The sequence below is a fragment of the Sus scrofa genome, chromosome 9 (assembly GCF_054392235.1).
Source record: "Sus scrofa isolate SSC_HxYL_T2T_F1_AM1 chromosome 9, Sscrofa_HxYL_maternal_Yorkshire_Landrace_v2.0, whole genome shotgun sequence".
NCBI classification, from domain to species: domain Eukaryota; kingdom Metazoa; phylum Chordata; class Mammalia; order Artiodactyla; family Suidae; genus Sus; species Sus scrofa.
Genome location: NC_139391.1, coordinates 112,248,094 through 112,261,956, shown reverse-complemented (window position 1 = coordinate 112,261,956; position 13,863 = coordinate 112,248,094). Strand labels below are relative to the sequence as shown.

The 13,863-nt window shown below is 43.9% G+C and overlaps 1 long non-coding RNA gene across 1 annotated transcript; it reads left to right on the top strand.

Annotated features, from left to right (window-relative positions):
- The first annotated feature begins 78 nt into the window (after positions 1–78).
- On the top strand, positions 79–11,427 carry LOC146400090 (uncharacterized). Its single transcript, XR_014816134.1, has 2 exons — positions 79–333; positions 9,826–11,427. It is a non-coding gene; the product is annotated as an uncharacterized LOC146400090 (long non-coding RNA).
- The last annotated feature ends 2,436 nt before the right edge of the window (positions 11,428–13,863 follow it).

The following is a 13,863-nucleotide window of genomic DNA, read 5'->3' as shown; positions in this document are numbered from 1 at the left end:
TGGGAGCGGAAGTCAACGGCGCCGGAGTCGCAGGGAGCGCGTGCGCGCTACCTTCCGGAGCCCGAGAGGCGGAAGTGCGACCAGCTCGCCCAGGCTGGGGCCCTTAAAGACGTCTTCCTCTCTCCTTGGCTAGCCGACTCCGGTGAGAGAGTCAGGCATAGTTCAGGCAGAGCGAGAGAGAAAGAGGGAGTACGCGAAAGGCTTCACTGTCGAGACTGCTAAAGCTTCCTCTCATGTGCTTCAAGAGGGAGTAGCCTTTAACTGTGGAATGGAGACCGACCGGAACCTAGGAGGAGGGGAGCAGCAGTAGCCACAGAACTAAGCTCGCGGCAGGTAAAGCGGCCGCCCGCTCCGCAGAGCTTTGCCTTCTGGGATATGTAGTGCGCCGCGACACTGGAGCCGGCCGGGCCCACTGCGCAGGCTCGGCCGTTAGGCTGGCCCCACCCCGGCGGGCGGAGTAACGGTTTGGAATCCCCCTGAGTCCGCGAGCGGAGGTCTCCTCCCCCACGGCCAGGAAAACTGTAAACACGAGCTCTGCGCAAGGCGTTCTCCAGTGGGAGGATGCCCGGGGGAAGGTGGAGCTGTGTGAGGCTCTCAGCAAAGCTAGAAAGGCTCTATGCTTACTGTCTACATTTTGCTTTGTCGTGAAGAACTGCAGAGATCCACGCAGAGCTGACTTGAGTATCAGCCCTGATTCCCACCCATTTCTAACGCTTGATGAGCATTCATTTTCTAGGCAGAACGCTTGTGGGGCTAGGATCCCTCCGAACATCCCGCCTAAGGACTGGATGCAGGGCCAGCTGGAGGGCAGGTGCCATGCAGCCGCTTCTTGTTAGAGGAAAGCGGGGACTCAAGTGCATGGTGGAGCTGAGGGTGAGGAGAGCATGTTAGGGCTGGCCGTAGGGGAGAGGTGAAAGAGGAAAGGCTTAAATGAGGAAGAGATAGCAGCATGGGCAGTACCTAGTTCCAGTTCTTGGTCCCGGGGGTTCGTGGTTGCTGCCGCTTTCATCGTCCTCAGCTGAAACAAAAGGCAGGTGCCCAAGAGGGATTCCTGAGGGCCTTCAGTTGGGTCTCCACCTCCAGGCCCTGGCGCATCTGTGTTCACTCCCTTCTCCACCCTTTCACACTTGACGGTCTTGGATGAGTAGAAAGGAGTGCAATTAGTGGAAAACACAAGCTGGGAGTCCAGGGATTTGGGTTCTATTCTTGTTGTCTCTGGGTGACGACAGCATTACCTCGTGTTATTCAGGCTTTCAATGCCAGAGTTCCTAGATCAGAGATTATCGTATTGATCTTTTAGAGAAGTACTTTTGATCTCATGGAGACAGCAGTGAGTGACGGCTTGGAGCAAAATCTTTAATTCTCCGCTCAGGAATTGAACCTGGGCAGCCTGGATGAAAACCGGGAATCCCAGCCACTAGACTAGCAGAGGCTGAAAGCAGAATTGCCCTGATTCTTGCTCCTTGTTGAAAGCAGAAATTTTAAAGGTATAAAGTTTATTGTTGGAAACAGTACAACATGTGGGAGAGCACACAGAATTTTTTTTTTTTTTTTTTTTTTTTTAAGGCCACACTGGCAGCACATGGAAGTTCCCAGGCTGGGGTTGATTCAGAGCTATAGGTGCCAGACTACACCACAAACGCAGGATCCAAGCCTCATCTGTGACCTAGACTGCAGCTCAAGGCAACACCAGCTCCCCCACCCACTGAGCAAGGCCATGAATCCAACCCATATCTTCAAGGATACTAGTCAGGATTTGTTCTGCTGTGCCACAGTAGAAACTCTGAGAATTAATTTGTTTATCTCAGGCAGAGGTAAAGTTATAATACACACCCAAAGAGTGAGGGTGTGGCTGTCCCTGAATGAGGAGCTTGCCAGAGAGGTGATTTAAACCACTTATATGGGGCAGTTCTGCCTTTGCCCAATTATCTTTTTTTATCTTTCACACCTGATCAGACCCAGGGCCCTCCCCTGATCTGGGTGTGCATCTTTTGGAAAGATGGATTCCAAAGCAAGGCATGATGAGGTTATCTAAACTAATTATAGCCTGGTACCCCTTTCCCTTTCTGACCCAGAGGGGTCTCCCTGACTCTGAGGATGGGGAGTATGTGCCCTCTTGGTCTTTTGTCCAAGCAGGGCCCAGCCCCCTCTTTTGATCCTGTTATTACCGTTTGCTTAACAAGTTCACAGAAGACAAGTACCAGTTATTTGCCTTGTGCCTATTGTTATTTCTGTCTTGAAGGATATGTAGATAGGTGGCTGGCTATAAATGCTGGTGCTGGAGCCCACCTATCTCCTGCCTCAGGAGATGCAAATAAGAGGCTAGTTGTACCTATCACCTGCCTCAAGAAGTATGTACGGAATTCCAATTGTGGCTTAGCAGTAACGAATCTGACTAGTATCCATAAGGACACGAGTTCAATACCTGTCCTCCATCAGTGGGTTAGGGATCTGGTGTTGCGGTGAGCTGTGGTGTAGGTCACATATGCAGCTTGGATCCCGCATTGCTGTGGCTATGGTGTAGGCCGGCAGCTACAGCTCCAGTTCCACCCCTGGCCTGGGAACCTCCATATGCCTCAGGTGCAGCCCTAAAAAGCCAAAAAAAAAAAAAAAAAAGGAGGGGTAAATAAGAGACTAGTAGCAAATGTCTACCCTGGAGCCCTTCTATCTCCTGGCTCAGTTTCATGGTGCTGAATTCCAAATAAAGTATGTGTAACAATGTGCTGTATCTGTACAGTTAAACAGCAAGAGCTTAATGTGAGCAACATTGGATCTTTTATTTTTTATTTTTATTTATTTATTTTGCTTTTTAGGGCCACACCCCTGGCATATGGAGGTCCCCAGGCTAGGGGTTGAATCAGAGCTACACCTACCTGCCTAAGCCACTGCAATGCCAAATCGGAGCCTCATCTGCAACCTACACTATAGCTCATAGCAATGCTAGATCCTTAACCTACTGAGCGAGGCGAGGCCAGGAATCAAACCTACAACCTCATGGTTCCTAGTAGGATTCATTTGGACGGGAACTCCGGGATCTTTTTAAAGACGTCCCCCACTATATCTGCACCTTTCTAAACAAGTGATTTTTTGGGTTTTATTTTTAATTCTTTTGGCCGCCAAAGCATATGAAGTTCCTGGGCGAGGGATCAGATCCCAGCTGCAGTTGCAAACTATGAGGCAGCTGCACAACGCAGGATCCTTTAACCCACTGTGCTAGGCAGGGATTGAACCTGCATTCTGGTGCTGTAGAGATGCTGGTGATCCCCTTTAAGCCACAGTGGACAAGGTTTTAGGTGTGTTCATAACTAAGGACAATTGTGAGTCAAAGTTACTCCTGCTTTTGTTAAAATGTATGACTAAGTGGTTTTGTTTTCTGTATGACTAAGTGGTTTTCAAGATGCTTTCAGTTGCTGGGCATTTTTTTGGTTTTGCGGGTTGGAGGAAGCTTGCTTGGCTTTTCTCCTACACCTCCCTGTTTTTCCCTATGCTGATATGATCAGGCATTCTTCACCGATTTGGGGTATAAAAGAAGGTAGTTTTCACCTGGAATTGCTCTTTTTTAATTTTTCCTATCCTCGTTTTTAGCATATCGGCCATACTTCAGACTGACACAAATCCAGATTCAGAATAATAATATTAGTGTCTGTTGATGCTAGTATTTAAAGGATTAGAATAATAAAGGAGCCTTCAAACTGTGTTTTACATAATTTAATTTGTAAGTCAGAAGTTTTGGCAGCATTCACTTATTTTAGATTTCCTATTGATAAAATGTTAAACATTTGTTGGATTACTTGATTTGACCTGTTGCTTTTATGCATTGTTTTAAGCACCTGTGCTCTGTCTCCACCTCCTTCTTAACTGTAATTGCCTCACTTTACCAGTGCAGTAGCTGTATGACAAATTAATTCCTTCACTTAAATTGATAAGTGAAACTGTATATAGGCTTATATTTTATTACTGCTCTCTGGGATCCATTATTGGTAACCTGTGTGCTGTAACAAGTCAGTATTTCCTTATTGAAAGTTGAAACTTATCTTTGTTTTATAGCTTGACATATCCTAAGGTTTGTAACAATGAAATGTCATTGAAGTGGATGATGGGAAGCACTGAGGTGCATGTTTTCATCTGACTGACTGACATCTACTGGCCTATGAATCATATGCTAATGTTCTTGAAGGTGTTTCAGTGGCCTTGTGTTTACATAGCTCTGTTTACCTGTGAGAAAAATAGGATGGGTATCAGAGAGCTTGTTTCCACAAGAGCTTGTATGAGACTCCTCAGTCACAGATTGGGTCAGTCACCTGCATCTCCATACTGTGCTTTCAGTTGTATGACACTGTGGTGCCTAAGACTGTAGAAGGCAAGAACTGTGTGAATAATGGTCTCTACTTCCAGGACCATACTGGCTAGCATTAACGAAATAATTAAAAACATGTAATTACGTCTAACTTTATTGTATCACCTACATTCAGAGAAAAGAATGAGCAGTAGTGCTGAGGGCATTTAGGTAGGCTTTATGGCAGGATTTAAGGTGACCTTTGATGAACGGGATAGAATTTGAACTTGAGAACAATGAAAGAGGCACATCAAACAAGAAAAAACAAGGACACAGAAGTGAAAATTATTATAGCCTCTATAGAGCATAGTGATCAGCTTCACTTTGTACTGCTGATCCACGTTTGGGCATACTGAAATAAGGTGTGATTGGAGAGAACCTTGAAAAGTAAGATTTCAGTGTAACAATTAAGAGAGAGCGTGTAACACAATGCAACAAGATATATTTAAAAACAGTGAGTAGGAGGAAATGAATCCAACTAGGAACCATGAGGTTGCAGGTTCGATCCCTGGCCTGGCTCAGTGGGGTAAGGATCTGACATTGCCATGAGCTGTAGTGTAGGTCACAGACGTGGCTCAGATCTGGCATTGCTGTGGCTGTGGTGTAGGCCGGCAGCTGTAGCTACAATTGGATCCCTACCCTGGGAACCTCCATATGCCACAGGCGCATCCCTAAAAAGCAATAAATAAATAAATAAATAATTATAAATAAAAACAATGAGTAGATTTTAAATTGGGTACGGGGAGAGTAAATCAGTACTATTAAATGTAAAAACAATCAACCAAGACACCTCCCCCATGATGACTAAAAAGCCAGTAAGTGTAGTGAACTGTTAATATGAACTGATCAGGACATTGTCTACTATACATTAACAAGTTTGACAAGTGGAAATGGGAAAGGTAATAGAATACAGTGGTTTGATATATGGACTTGTGTATTAAAAACTGTGGATTCCAAGCTGAGCACTGCCATTACAAGTTGTTCGACTTTAAACAGATTACCCAATCTTCCTTCATTTGTAAAATGGGGATAATAATAGTACCTACCGAGTGCATATGTATAACTGAGTCACTTTGTTGTACAGCAGAAATCATCTCAGCCTTGTAAATCAACTAAATTTCAATGAAACTGTAAACCCTGAAAAAAAAATGGTACCTACATTTCTGAGATTTAAATGTTATTTTCTATCCAAAGCACTTAGTACCCACTGGCATACAGTAAGCCCTCATTAAATAGTAGTTATTATTACCAGGGTAGTTACTATATTCATTGCTTCCTGATTGTATAGTAAAGATTAAATGAGATAACAGTGTAGCAGCTGGCCCATTGTTAAATGAGTGTTAAATGTTAGCTACAGTTTCATTATTACCTATGTCAATATGGGTTGGAGATGGGTTTTGAAGATAAGGTCAGTAGGGCAGCTTTGGACCTCTTAGTCTACTGATGTATACACAAAGAAAGCTTGATGTTTAGCCAAGGTGCTTTTACTTCTCTATACTGGAGTCAGTTAAGAGATTGGCCTTTAAGCTCCAGTAGTGGACTTAGCTCCAGCCTCACACAGTCCCAGCTTCCTCTTCTCCCTACCAGCTCTCTTTTTCTTGGTATTTTTAGGGCTGCACCCTTGGCATATGGAAGTTCCAAGGCTAGGGGCCAAATCAGAGCTACAGCTGCCAGCATCTGCAACACTGGATCCTTAACCCACTGAGTGAGGCCAGGGATTGAACCCGAGTCCTCATGGATACTAGTTGGGTTCATTACCACTGAGCCACAATGGAAACTTCATCCCTACCAGCTCTTAAAAACAGCCTCAAAATATAACCACAGCCAAGGATTATCAAGCATGGCAACCAGCTTTCCAAACACCATCAAAAACTGAGTAAGGGACAGGTTCAGGGAATAAGAAGGAAGTTAAGACTACAAGACTGGGAGTTCCCGTTTTAGCACAGTGGAAAAGAATCCAACTAGAAACCTTGAGGTTGCTGGTTTTATTCCTGGCCTCACTCAGTGGATTAAGGATCTAGCGTTGCTATGAGCTGTGGTGTAAGTTGCAGATGCGGTTCGGATCTGATGTGGCTGTGGCTGTGGTGTAGGCTGGCAGCTATAGCTCCGATACAACTCCTAGCCTAGGAACCTCCATATGCTGCGGGTGTGGCCCTAAAAAGAAAAAAAAAAAAAAAAAAAAACTACAAGACTGAATGTTGCTTATCCTGAAGGCATTTCCCCACTCTACCCTTTAAGAGATCTGGCAGTATATTTCTCCATTTGCATAGGAAGCTTTGATCTAGAGAGGCCCTGCAGCCTGCCTTCTCTTCTGAGAAGGACAGTTTTGCAGTGGGCACCCTTTCAGCCAGAAAGGCCCACTCCTCCCTACAGCTCCTCTGATAAGAGGTTAATTGTCTTTTCCCTTTACATTTCTACTCAGCTCACTGCTAAAAGAATGTTTAGGGGTTTAAGGGGTTCCCATTGTGGTGCAATGGAAAAGAAATCCAACTAGTATCCATGAGGAGACGGGTTCAATCCCTGGCCTCACTCAGTGGGTTAAAGATCCAGCATTGCTATGAGCTGTGGTGTAGGTTGCAGACCCCTAGCCTGGGAACTTCCATATGCCGTGGGTGTGGCCCTAAAAAGAAAAAAGAAAAAAAAATGTTTAGGATTTTAAACTGCTGTGAGTAAGAAGTCTTTGAAACTCTTCCCTGGACTTGAGAAAGCTTTTGTCCAAGGGCTCCCTGTCCATCCCCAGCCACCACTCCATGCCAGTTGGAAATGCCTTTTTCAGGCCTGCTTGGTATACTTGGTTTGTAAACAGGCAATGTTACTGTTAAAGAAATGTCTCTTGCTATCAGAAATATATTTTACATCATTGCCCTGTACATAAACACAAACTCACGCACATGTACTTAACTGTGTCATGAAATTATACTTACCTTTACCGCTTGCAGTGCTCTCTGCTATTTCTATTCTATTCTGTCCCTTTTTTAAAAAATGGTGGATGGAGTTCCCGTCGTGGCTCAGTGGTTAACGAATCCGACTAGGAACCATGAGATTTCGGGTTCGATCCCTGGCCTTACTCAGTGGGTCAAGGATCCAGCGTTGCCGTGAGCTGTAGTGTAGGTTGCAGACATGGCTTGGATCCCACATTGCTGTGGCTCTGGCGTAGGCTGGCAGCTGCAGCTCTGATTCGACCCCTAGCCTGGGAACCTCCATATGCCGCAGGAGCGGCCCAAGAAATGACAAAAAGACCAAAAAAAAAAAAAAAATGGTGCTTATGACTCACTAAAATGTTGAAGTGCACTGATGGCATGGAATTTAAGTTTGAAAACCACTGCTTTGAACCTCCCATAGTATTGTGAAGAGCTTATACTATTCTAAAAATGTCCGAGAGGAATAATCTTTGCACCAGGAAGACTTAATCCTTGTGTGGCTGTGCAAAGGGGTGATGAGGAAGAAGATAGATATCCAAAGTTAAAGAGTGCCAGGAAACTCAAGATCAAGGCTGCTTGGAGTTTCTTTCCAATATTTGGTAATAGCTACCTCCTCAGAGCTGGGTCTCATATGAACAAAAATAATTTCTTGACAGATTTAACACCCACTTGTCCCTCGGTTGAGAAAAATACTAGGCATGGATTTGCAGTTCTTACTCCCACCTTAAAACCTACCTACTCATTAAGGCACCTGCTCATATGCCACCTTCTCCATCAAGTCTTCAACTCATTCTTGCAATGAGTAATACGCATAGTAGAGAAAGAGCTTGAGCTTTGGAGTCAGGCAGAACTAGGTTCAAATCTCACCTCTTCCTGTCTGATATTGGAGAGTTACTCAAGCTCAATTTCTGTATCAGTAAAATGGGAATAATAACAGCATTCCTTGCAGAATTGTTCTGAAAATCAAAGGACATAACATCTGTGATGTCACTTGCCAGGTAATAAGCCTTTAGTAAATGTTCATTTCCTTCATTCCTCTTGGTAATTGCTGACACTTCAGAACTGTGTTTCTTTTACATCATCACTACTTCATATTGTAATAGCATACTTATTTTTGTTTATTTTTATTTTTTTATCTTTTTGCCATTTCTTGGGCCGCATCCCATGGCATATGGAGGTTCCCAGGCCAGGGGTCGAATTGGAGCTACAGCTGCCGGCCTACGCCAGAGCCACAGCAACATGGGATCCGAGCCACGTCTGCAATCTACACCACAGCTCACAACAATGCCGGATCCTTAACCCACTGAGCAAGGCCAGGGATTGAACCCGAAGCCTCATGGTTCCTAGTGGGATTCGTTAACCACTGAGCCACGACGGGATCTCCAACAGCATACTTATTTTATCTGCCCTACAAGATAAGCTCCTAAAAGATAGCATCCATCATTAATTCAATTTGTATAATAGACAGCATTTAGCAGGGACACTCACAGAATATTTGTTGATTTATTGAAGAATGTCATCAAAGATAATATGACCCTGTCAAAAAAAAAGTTAAGCTTTTGTGCACAAGTGGATATGCACTTTTAACCTGTAGATAAAAGGTTATAATAAAAAATAACGATGATAGGAGGGCACTGACCACTAGAGTTGTAGAGAGTAAGTGATAACCTATTACACTAATGTTCATAGTTCATTCAGTAAAATGAACAAAGACCATCTAATGCCAGAGACAGTAGCCCTTATCTTCCAACATGAACTCAAGCAGCATAGCAAGCCCGAGTTTTTCTCGAGTGAGAAACAAGAAAAACTTCACGTGTAGATGTGTGCTTGTGGAAACATAAAGGCTAAAGGCTCTTTCTAGGTTGAAAGAAATTATGAAAACCTTTCAGCAGTTAGGGTTGTTACTTCTTAATATCTTTAACTGCTTTTCAATTTTAGACAGTAGATGATTTATGAAAACTGCTCTTATGCTTTTTGTCACTGCTCCACAATTTTTCAGTTGTTTATTTTTATTTTGTTGTTTATAACATTCACATTCTGTTCTGTAACCATACTTTCCATAGTGTCCTAGTATTTGTTAAGTTACTTTTTTTTTTTTTTTTTTTTTTTTTTTTTTTTTTTTTTTGTCTTTTTGCCTTTTCTGGGGCTGCTCCCATGCCATATGGAGGTTCCCAGGCTAGGGTTCCAATCAGAGCTGTAGCTGTCAAGACTATGCCAGGGCCACATCAACGTGGGATCCAGGCCAAGTCTGCAACCCACACCACAGCTCACGGCAACACCGGATCCTTAACCCACTGAGCAAGGCCAGGGATCGAAGCTGCAACCTCATGGTTCTTAGTCAGATTCGTTAACCACTGAGCCACAACGGGAGCTTCTGTTAAGTTACATTTTTAAACCAGGTATATTTCACTAGAATGTTAAGTTTCACACTGGCAAGGTGGGCCCTTTACTCTGTTTACTGATATATTCAAACCAACTGGAAGAGTGTTTGGCATTGATAAATCCTTGTTGAATAAATTACCATTGTTATTCACTTTATTTTATTTATTTTTATTTTTATTTTTTTAGGCTGAAGGGACAAAGGGAAAAAGCAGTGTTGCCTGAAATGCAGAGAGCCAGAAAAAACACAACTGCTGTGAAGAATATATTCCTGGCTTCTCCCTTTCTTGTGCCCTCCAGTCTCCCACCAACCTCCCATTAATTGACCCCAGCCAGATGTCAGCTGTCACAGGAAGCAGGGAAATGCAACCTACAGGGATTAGACCCCCTGCAGTACTGGTGGAGAAGAGGCAGGGCAAGGGATGGCACCCAGTCCAGCATTGATAGGGAGTACTGCATTATCCTTATAAAGTATTGCTCCTGATCTACTAGATGTAAAGTGAGCTGGGCGAGCTGGTCATCTGGTGTTAATAGTAGTTATTTCCATATAGACTGATTTGGAGTGACTCTTCAAATTTTATCCTTGTTTTTCTTTCTTTTTTTCTTTTTTTTTTCTTTTTTTTTTTGCATTGTTGGGGAAGTTTTTTAGTTGGATTTTAAGAATTTGTCATCTAGAGCTCCCACTGTGGAGCAGTGGGTTAAGAATCCAACTGCAGCAGTTCACGTCATGTGGAGGCATGGGTTGGATCCCCAGCCCAGTGCAGGGGGTTAAAGGATCCAGCGTTGCCACAGCTGTGACTCAAATACAGTCCTTGGCCTGGGAACCTCCATATGCTGCTGGTGTGGCCATTGGAAAAAAAAAGAAAATTGTGGCATCCATATAGTTTGATGAGCTGAACGCATTAAGGAACATAAGTTTAAAACTATGGTAAATTTAGGCAGAGTTCTAGAATTATGAACATACAGTGCTTTTCGGTATTATCACCATGTCATGATAGGTTAACTTCTACAATTGATAAGCTTTCTGATTCCACTCAGGTAAGAAGTTTAAATTCAATTTGAGGTCCATTAATTATGGATTGTATTTTTTTTCTTTTTCTTCCTGTGGCATATGGAAACGTCCGGGTTAGGGGTCAAACCAAAGCTACAGCTGCCAGCCTACACCACAGCTATAGCAATGCCAGATCACAGCAACATCCGTGACCTACACTGCAGCTCGCAGCAACACAGGATCCTTAACCCACTAAGCAGGCCAGGGACTGAACCCACATCCTCAACCCACTAAGTCACAATAGGAACACCTGTTTTTGTAACAGCATTTCCCATTTCCTCAGTAAATATTTCTATATAGATCTCTAAGAAATAATAAAATGACAGTGCCATTATCACATCTGAGTCTCTTTAAAAAGTTAGTGTCATGGGGGAAAATGGGAAAGGAGGACTTTTTTTGATTAAGACTAAAGTGCTATAACAAATAAGTGCAATACTTGAAGTTTTCATGGGTCCCAAACTTGGGAAAACATGTGTAAAAGATATTGGGAAAATTTTAATATGGGTTGGCTTGAAAATAATATAAAGGAATTATTTTCTTAAGTGTAATAATGGTATTTGGAGATGCATGCTGACAGACATAGAATATCGTGATGTAGCAAAATACTTTAAAAAGAAGATACAGAACTAATAGGCATGCAGATAAGGCAATGAATGAATCTGGCTGTTGGTGTACTATTGTCTCTGTCAGCTTTTCTGGTGTTTGAAGTACTGTGTAATAAAAGTTGGATAAAAACCCCAGACTTATTGGCAGTTTTTAAAAATGTGCATGAAAGAAACTAAATGTCTGATGTTATGAACTGAATGTTTGCATCTTCTCAAAACCCATACGTCGAAACCCTAACCCCCAATGTGACAACATTTGGGTCTCTGGAAGGTAATTAGGATGAGATGAGGTCATGAGAGTGGGGTTCTCATGATGGCATTAGTACCCTTAGAAGAAGAGACAGCAAAGACCGTGTTCTTCCTCCAAACACATACCCCAAGCGCTCTCACCAGAACCAGCCTTGCTGGCACCCTGATCTCAGAGGTCCAGCTTCCAGAACTGTGAGGAAATAAATTTTGTTTGTATAAGCCATCCCATCTATGGTATTTTACTCTAGGGGCCCAAGATGATTGATACAGAGTTTGGTACCACGAAATGGAATGCTGCTGTAACTAATACCTAAGTATTTGGAAGTGGTCATTGCAAGAGGCTGGGCGTTTTGAGGTGCATGCTAGACATATAGACATTAAGAGCAACTCCGGTGAGGTCACAAAAAGGAAGAATGTTACTGCAGGCCCATGTTTACTGGAGGAAAGGCAAGTCCTTATGATAAGGTGGTGAAGAACTTGGCTGCACTGTATTTTCGTATTTTGTGGAAGGTAGAACTTCCAAGTGATGAAACTGGATATTTGGCTGAGGGTTTTTTTGTGTTTTTTGTTTTTGTTTTTGTTTGTCTTTTTAGAGCCACATTCACAGCACATGGAAGTTCCCAGGCTAGGAGTTAAATCGGAGCTGCAGGCCTCAGCCACAGCCATGCCATATCCGAGCCACATCTTCAACCTACACCGCAGCTCTTGGCAACGTCATATCCTTAACCCACTGAGTGTGGCCAAGGATAGAACCTGCGTCCTTATGGATACTAGTCGGGTTCGTTCTGGCTGACCCACAACAGGAACTCCTAGCTGAGGAGATTTCTAAGCAAACTGTTGAAGGGGCAGCCTGGTTCTGACACAGGAGGGAGGGGGCAGGGCAAAGCCTTTAAAAGAATGACATAGCCATTGAAGACATGACAAAACTGGTTAGAACTAATTAGGCCCAAGATGGCAGAAGATTCGACTTCCAGCAGAACTTGAACCTCATTGTACACTCAATTGTGACAGGTTAGCGGCTAAGTGACGCACCCACCTGTGCCATGACTGTTCGGAGGCCAACCGTAAAAGGACAAAAAGTGGGCAGTGGGCCAGTTCCTGGACATCCTCACTCCTTTCCTGAAATGGTTGGAATAATCCTCCTACCTGTTAGCCTATGAAGTTACCCAGCTCAGAAAAACTCAGCACACTTATTTCAGGGCCTCTTGTTTTCTCAAACAGACACTTTGCCTGTCACTCCCAGTGAGTCAGCTTCTCACCTATCACTTTGCCTCTTGCTGGATTCTTCTGCACTGAAACGTAAAGAACCTGGACTCCTGCAAGTCCTGAGAGCAGGTGCGTGATTTTAATTAAAGAAACTGTGGTTTGGGAGTTCCTGTTGTGGTTCAGTGGGTTAAGGACCCGACATTGTCTCTATGGACCCGACACTGTCTCTATGAGAATGCCAGTTCCATCCCTGGCCTTGCTCAGGGTTAAGGATCTGGATTTGCTGTGAGCTGCAGTGTAGGTCCCAACTGCAGCTCCGATTTGACCCCTAGCCCAGGAATTTCCATATGCTGCAGGTCTGGCCATTAAGAAAAAAAAAAATGGGTTCAAGTCCCAGTTTGGGTTTTGGCTGGGTTAGAGTCCCAGCCCATGGGTTCAAGTCCCAATCTGATTGCGCGGTTTCTGTTCTCCCTGACTGCATATGCCAAAAAAAAAAAAAAAAAAAAAAAAAAAAGCAAAAGGAGAGAGATGACTTGATGAAGAAATTGTTAAGCAAGAAGGACCTAGAATTTGAAGATTTGGAAAATCCTCAGCCTGTCCATATTGCAAAAAGTGAGAAAGCTTGTTCTGAAGAGAACCCTAGGGTATGCCTGAACCACCATTTGATAAAGAGATGGATGGACCAGTCAACCATCTCAGCGGAAGCCAGGCAGAGGGGTGGGACTGCACAGCAGAGACACTGCCAGCCTGAACTAAAGGGGATTAAGAAGGTGGGATGGTATGAAGGAAAGCTGTCGAACTTCTTGGATTTCAAAGGATGGGACAATGGAGCTATGTGGCTGTGAGTATATGTGCTATCCTTCAAGAAAAGGGAGGAAGGGCCCCTCAGTAGATTCAGAGATCAGCCAGGCTGCCACTCTCACCACAAGCTCAGAGCTCATGGGCCAGGCTGAGCCAGGGAAAAGTGCTGCCTCCACCTGGTTTCAAGCGCAGGACTGCTGCTCAGCAGAGCTGTGAGGACAGGGCCCTCAGAGAGCACGAGCACGGGCCAGCCCCACTGAGCCATGGGCCTGACACTGCCGCCTCAGAGCATCCAACCAGAGCCTTGTTCTCCAC